A 7,099-nucleotide genomic window follows, 5' to 3' on the forward strand; every position below is an offset into this window, starting at 1 on the left:
TTCCCGCTTTTTTGGATTTCATACGATTACTCACCTCTAGTTTCTTACTTACATTTGTCTATTTCAAGACAAATAAACTGCTTTCGTCTAAATCTAAATCATACGAGAAGATGTGATTCAGCAATATACTACATGTATATAAAACTATTGAGATGTGATTGTCGGGGAGAAAACTATTTACAATAGACCACAGAACAAGGATATTTTACAGAAACATGTCATTGTCCGGTCTGAAACAATGAACAACTACCATACCTTATAGTAAAATATGCTAAATCTAAGAAAATTCAAACGAAAACCTAATAGCATGAATTATGCTGAAAAAAATCATCTAAAAATTGCTATGGCAGACATCTACTAACAACATTAGTCTAAAGGCACTTGACCTTTTTGAGACGAACAAAGAATGATTAGTTGTTCATTTATTTATACAGACTTCCAAATATCTTCAAAAGGGAAAAACAAAGAGAGACACGCTTAGAGTTAAAAACAGTAATAATAAAAAATTACCTGGGTATTTTCGAACCAAACGTTTTTATTCTGTATTTGTCAACTAGTGCTTTCTGTGGAATTCAATATAAAATCTGCCTAATTCCAATCATATACAACATTACCATGCTTCAAGGTCTCTTTATTTTGAATATTTGAATGAAAACAATATTAATCCATGTTTCACTTGCAAAAAGACTTTACAGATCTGTTTTTTTTTAAATAAATCTTATCAATCTCAATCTCAATCACTTCCAAAATATTAATATGAGATGCGATCATAACAAACTGAGAGCCGAAAATTGTATTTCTTTCTATTACAATCTTTAACAAGTTCATGTGAAACAAATGATTCCATTATTTGAGATAACTCCTTGAGTATCGACAGGTAATCTGTTATTAATTTAATCGTTTTTATTTCCTCGCTTAATATAAGTTGAATGAATAAATCAAACAAATATAAAGAATACAGTTTCAACATTCGTTTCACATATTCTAAAATCCTTTTCTTAATCTGTAAATTTTTCCATCAATTCAGTACATCTGGCACACACATCATCTTATGACTACTTGAAATATCAACAATGTTTGGGATTTCAACTAAAATGGGAACTGTTTCACCGAATGTCATATCTGATATCCACTTATCAGCTATTGTTTTGCCAAGTCTGGGTATGATAGAACCATCGAATTTTTCCTTCAATTGACCACTGGGGTATGCTTGATAATCTTCGGATGCTGTTAGCGGAAAAGTATTTCCGAAGGGAATGTGAAGGTCCTACAAAAAAGACGGTAAAATATATAATTGTAAGAAATAGAGACACATCGCGCTTTTTGTGAAACATTAATCAGGTCTATGGTTTTTTTTTGATATTATCCAAATGATTCAAATGTACAAGAGTATCCATCAGTTTTACACATATATGTAATAATATATAAAGACAACAGTAGTATACAGGTGTTCAAAAGTCATAAATCGATTGAGAGAAAACAAATTCGGGTTACAAACTAACACTGAGGGAAACACATCAACTATAAGAGGAAAATAAAGGAACAACAGGAACACTGAAGTAATAATATATCAGTTTACTGAAATGTGCTTGTAATGCGAGTGTGGGAGTATCTGTATAGTATTCTTTTGAAATTAATACTTCATTTATTGTTTCTAGATATCAGAAGATGTGATATGAGTGCCAATGAGACAACTCTCCATCCAAGTCACAATTTGTAAAAGTACGGTCTTCTATGAGTAATTGTTTTTCAGTAGGGGGAGCGTGTGTTGTAGAACTGTGCGTGTAATGGGGATGAAGAGCCTGGATTTAGTTTAGATAAAGTATTCCAATTTCACAACAAAACACTTGTATTACCAACAACAAAAAAAGTAAATGCATTAAATCACACATGATTAACAATGCTTCTGTAAAGTTGACAGATAGAAAGCAAAATAAACAAGTATATAAATACTTACCATTCTGCTTACAATGATTCCTTGATTTAACTACACAATATTACAACCGGATTTATACAAATGTCTCACTAAAATCTTCAAAACAAGCACGTGTTCGTGACCCATATATTCACTCAATCCAGTCTCCCAAGTTTGACGTCTCGGTTTAGATTTAATCTTTTTTCTTGTGACCTACTTTTTCTTCTTCTAGTAACTATTTCAGACAGTGTTTAAGGATGCCCTCTGTTAAATTGATCAAATTATTACTTAGCGCTTGTCGGATTTGGGTACGCTATGTCAAAATACAGTGAAGTACAAGCACCAAATGCAATATACGATTTCATTTTTTTTCTTCTTATCTGTATAAAGAGTTAATTTTCATATTATGTTAGAACTGATGATAAAGGTCATATAATTGAAGTATTATTGTTGTGTTAATGATTAAATTGTGTATGTCAGAATATATTCAAGTACTTAATATTTGATTTTGTATTACATTCAAATAATGGAAAACATTAGTGTAACTTTTTCACGAAGTAAATAAATAAATTTATACCCAACTGCCATTACTTTTTTCAATAATATATAAAGAAAATAAACAGGAATTGCCAAAATACCAACCAAAGAGTACAATAGACATGACAGACAATTGCAATTTATGTTTCCATTTGACCTTATTTTATGGCTATTTTTCAGATCAACGTTAATCCCCAGCAGGCACACAACGTTGATTTAACATTGAATCAATGTTTATATTCTATGTTGAATCAATGTTGAATTATTATTAGATTTTGCAAATTTGTATCAACGTTGAAATCCTATGTTGAATCAACGTTGATGTTCAACATTGAATCTATATAGAATAATAGTTGCTTCAACATTGTTTCAACTAAATAGCTTAATTTGAATTCAGATTGAATTCAGGGTGAATACAATACTAGTATTCAACACGGAATCAAAATTGGTTAGTGATTGTGTTCAACTGTGTTTCCACCTAAACTAATATGTTTCATTCATCCTGTATTTTCTTTGTCTTGCAGTCCATAATTTTATACTGTAGCAATATTCAAGCTATTGTCTTCTCAAGGCCCTCAATATGCAAAACGCCATTGCAACATTCTGCCTCAGGAAACCTAATCCAATAACTGCTCCATTAGACCCAAGTTTGAAAAATAATCTCAAAACAAAATTGATTATCTTTAAATAAAGTCATTGTCTGGTTATATTTGACATGGTGTGTTCTTTAGTTCATTGTTGAAGACTGTATGGTAACGCAAAGATATATAAATAATGTTCTTTGGTTGATGGTTGTCTTGTTAACAATAGGTACAACAATAAAAAGTGTTTGGGTGCACAAAACTTTTAATACAATGTAGATGCCATTGACTGCCAATTACTTGTAGAATATCAGTAATTTTCAACAATAAAACTGAGTGACCACATTCGTGTGATGAGAGCATGGCTTGACAATGATGATGATAACTACCAATCAACTGAATAACAAATATGGGTGTTGAGGGATATCCTACGAACCATAATTAAACCACCAAGATTTTTTTAACATTTAACAACATGCTTACAACAACACAAATTATCATCCAAGAGAATTATCGATTTCGAAAGCGCACAGCCCTTAATACACAAATTTTGCTCAATGTCTATTTGAAATATCTGAGTGGTCAAAATATAAAACAAAGTTTGCTGCTCGGACACTTCCTATCCTAAGTATGTATTCTAATGTCCAACCACTGATTATAGAGAAATATTCAATACGATAAAATTAAAATAAATCTATTTATTAATACTGAAACTTTTTATTTATTAATAGTCAAACTTCAACTTCTTTTTTCTCACACCTTGTCTTTTTGGAGCCTGTTTTAGAAAGTTTATTGTTTTTTTAAGCCACTTGAATTGCTGTTCCGTGATTCCATCTAGGTCTTCATGATGACATCTACAAAATCAAAAGTTATAACATTGTAAAGTTGTATTCTGTTCAACACATTTAACTATTTTAACTTCATAATGATATTACTTTAAAGTATAAATAAAAAGCATAAGAACCGGTGAAAACTAAAGTAAATAACAGTTGTCCTTTGAAGTCTCAACTACATTTCCTTTTAGATAGACTAGAAGGACCCTGGTATAATCTGCAAGAAAATCCTAACTTTTTCCCTTAATTTGAACAAATTGAAGGTTTATTCACTTATGTCTTTTTCTGTATTACTTGTGCTGCGGCATGGATATCTGACTAATTGACATATTCGAGGATGGTAAAGGGGGTTCTTAACACAGAAACACGTGAAATAAAAATTAAAAAAAACCACTGCACTGAAAATAAAAATTTGGATAAAGGAAGCACGAAAATTTAAATCATGAATATTATTAAGGAAAAACGTACTAGAAGTTAATACTCAGTCGTTATTGTAGATCACACAGTCATGATAATGGACACAAAGACCCTGCAGTCACCTTTTCGCTTCCGCTTGTTGCATCCGAATCGTGGAAAAGATAACTTGATCGCAATTAATATCCTGGGAACACAATTTAAAACAATCTCCCGACTGGACTTCGAATTTAGTCCTGGTTTACTTTTTTTTTTATCTTGAATGTTGGACTAGCACGAGAAATTAAAGAGTACCCAGACGAAACACGGAAAATAAATAAGAGGAAACAAAATAATGCATGTCGAAACCAATTACGAGAAATAAAACGCTAAAACACGTGAAATAAAAAGGCCATAAATGCAAATAACTTTATACCACCCTCATATAACCTTTATGTTTAATTACCTTGTTTCAAACTCTACCTCAATTTTGACAGTAAAATTAAAGGTTCAACTTGGTGAGTCATATATAGCTTCTGACCTTTCCATCCCAAAGTTGTAAACAAGCCCCCCTTTTTATGCGATTAAAGTTTCTTTTCACTTTTGATTCAATCATATGATTTCAAATAGTCAATGATAAAAATTCATGAGACGTTGCAAGATATCTTGGGAAGGGTAACATGCTATCCTGGTCCTGATCCTAAGGTCAATCCATAGATTGTCCTAAACATCCCCCTTTTTCACGTGTAATCTTTTCAGTACTGTACAGTTTCATAACAACATGATATGTTCACATTTCTAAAATACGATAACGTAATCACAACAATTAATATAAATACTTACGATAAAAATGTAAAAGCTGTATAGAGGAAAGATATTGATAAAAACTCTGCACAAATCACTTGTGGTCTCGTTGGCGGATATTCAAACTTTGGCAACAAAACGAACTGCGCATGCGCATACCTGAAGTCTTAAAATAGAAATGTTACAATGCCGCGAAAATTTAAATCGTTATTTAAATAGATCTATCCGTTGTTTATATTTCAAGTTGTCAACCATTGTTTATGTACTGATGTCTACGTCTTTCTCTTGGAATTAATAAAAAGAATAGAAAAAAAAAGAAATGAAAACAACATATTTGACATCAGAAGTCAAGGAAAAAGATGGAGGGATCTTTTAAGGGGAAGGAGTTATTCACAAATATTTAATTTTATATTTACTGTATGATCCTGTATACACGCTGGTTCTTTTATTATATTTTGGGGTGGGGTGAAATTTTTGAATTTTCAATTATTTCAATATTTGGGGTGCGAAGTTCATGATTAATTAGTAATGCTTATATATACACTGCGATTGTTTTATGTGTTATTCTATAATCACCACAACAATTACTGATAAATCTACTAAATATTTTATTTAATGTGAATATCGTTTTCAATTTGAAAATAATTGTGATGTGTCAAATACTTCTTTTTTGACAATTTTGGTATCCACAACTACTGGGTTTTATATATTGTTTATCCAACGTTGATTCAGTGTTGGTATTTCAACACAATGTCAATTCAACGTTGAAACAATGTACTAATTTCAACGTTGCATTGTCAACGTTGAATCAATGTTGAATATTTGTTGATTAATGTATAACCTTAAATCAACAAAGATTCAACGTTGATTCAACAAAGTGTGCCTGCAGGGTCGTATCCCTTTCATTCAAAATAAATAATAAAATTAATATAATTTGATTGATATCAACATTGATCATGTTGATAGTATTAAAATTAACATAGCTTTTACGTCATTTTCTTTAATTAATTTAACATGATTTTTACAAATAATTAATAAGTCATTTTTTTTTAACTTTGCAAAAATATTCTTTTTCACTTCCTATAAGTTATTTTTTCTATCTGAAATTTACCTATAACTCAAATGTGACTGTGTTTAAAATATAGCTCAACATTGTCAACCGGTGGCAGTTAATTATATATGTGAATGTGAGCACCTGTTTATTGGCTTTGCATGTAGCACTCTCTAACTTCCATAGAAGTCCATGGTTTTATGATTCCTAATTAATGCCTGACATCTCATGTCAAACATAGAGGGTACTTGTTATTTATCAGACTGCGTCCTAGTATTTTCTGTACCTTTGATCTAAAGATACATGAATATTGTGTCATGAATGGACATAGAAGTCCACAAATATCGGTCGAATTTTTCAATGACAGGTTAGAAGTATCGTGTATAGCCATTTTAAAAGTAAAGTCGGGTAAAATGATATATTAGCCAATGCGTAACTGAAAGACAATAAGTCAAACGACACTTTTTGGTCACTTTGCCGCGATGCAATTAACATGATTAATTACATCAAGTTTGAAGTCTTAAAGTTAAAAAAGAAAGCACAATTAAAAAATTCTGAAAGACTAGTGTTATTTGATTATTTAAGATATCTGCTATGGGGTCAAAGCCCTTAATGCTTCAAATAATTCAACATGTTTTAATAAGTTAATTTACGGGAAACGATTTTTTTTAACAGATTGGATGAGACCATGCCACTCTAAATGCTATTTAAGTATATGGCAGATTTAAAATTAAGGTATTGTCGAATATAAGTGGCTAAAAAAGGGTCTAACAATAATTTCTTCTGTTTAATTTAGCTTAAAAACTAATCTATTTATTCATCTACTCAACCACAATAAAATTAAAACATACAAATACATAACAACATAATATCATTGCAACTGTGGTTGTTCAAAGGGAGATAATTGTCGAAAGGATCAATCGATTTTCTAAAAGATCATTTGCAAACATAACGTGCTTGTTTCTTCTATCATTTCAATAATACA

At 30.8% G+C, this 7,099-nt stretch overlaps 1 long non-coding RNA gene across 1 annotated transcript; it reads right to left on the reverse strand.

Annotated features, from left to right (window-relative positions):
- Positions 1-404: 404 nt before the first annotated feature.
- LOC139495835 (uncharacterized) lies at positions 405-2,243 on the reverse strand. The gene is made up of 2 exons (XR_011657483.1): positions 1,958-2,243; positions 405-1,267 (listed from the first exon to the last, which is right to left on the reverse strand). It is a non-coding gene; the product is annotated as an uncharacterized lncRNA (long non-coding RNA).
- Positions 2,244-7,099: the final 4,856 nt, after the last annotated feature.

This window comes from Mytilus edulis, chromosome 11, assembly GCF_963676685.1.
Source record: "Mytilus edulis chromosome 11, xbMytEdul2.2, whole genome shotgun sequence".
Classification (NCBI taxonomy): domain Eukaryota; kingdom Metazoa; phylum Mollusca; class Bivalvia; order Mytilida; family Mytilidae; genus Mytilus; species Mytilus edulis.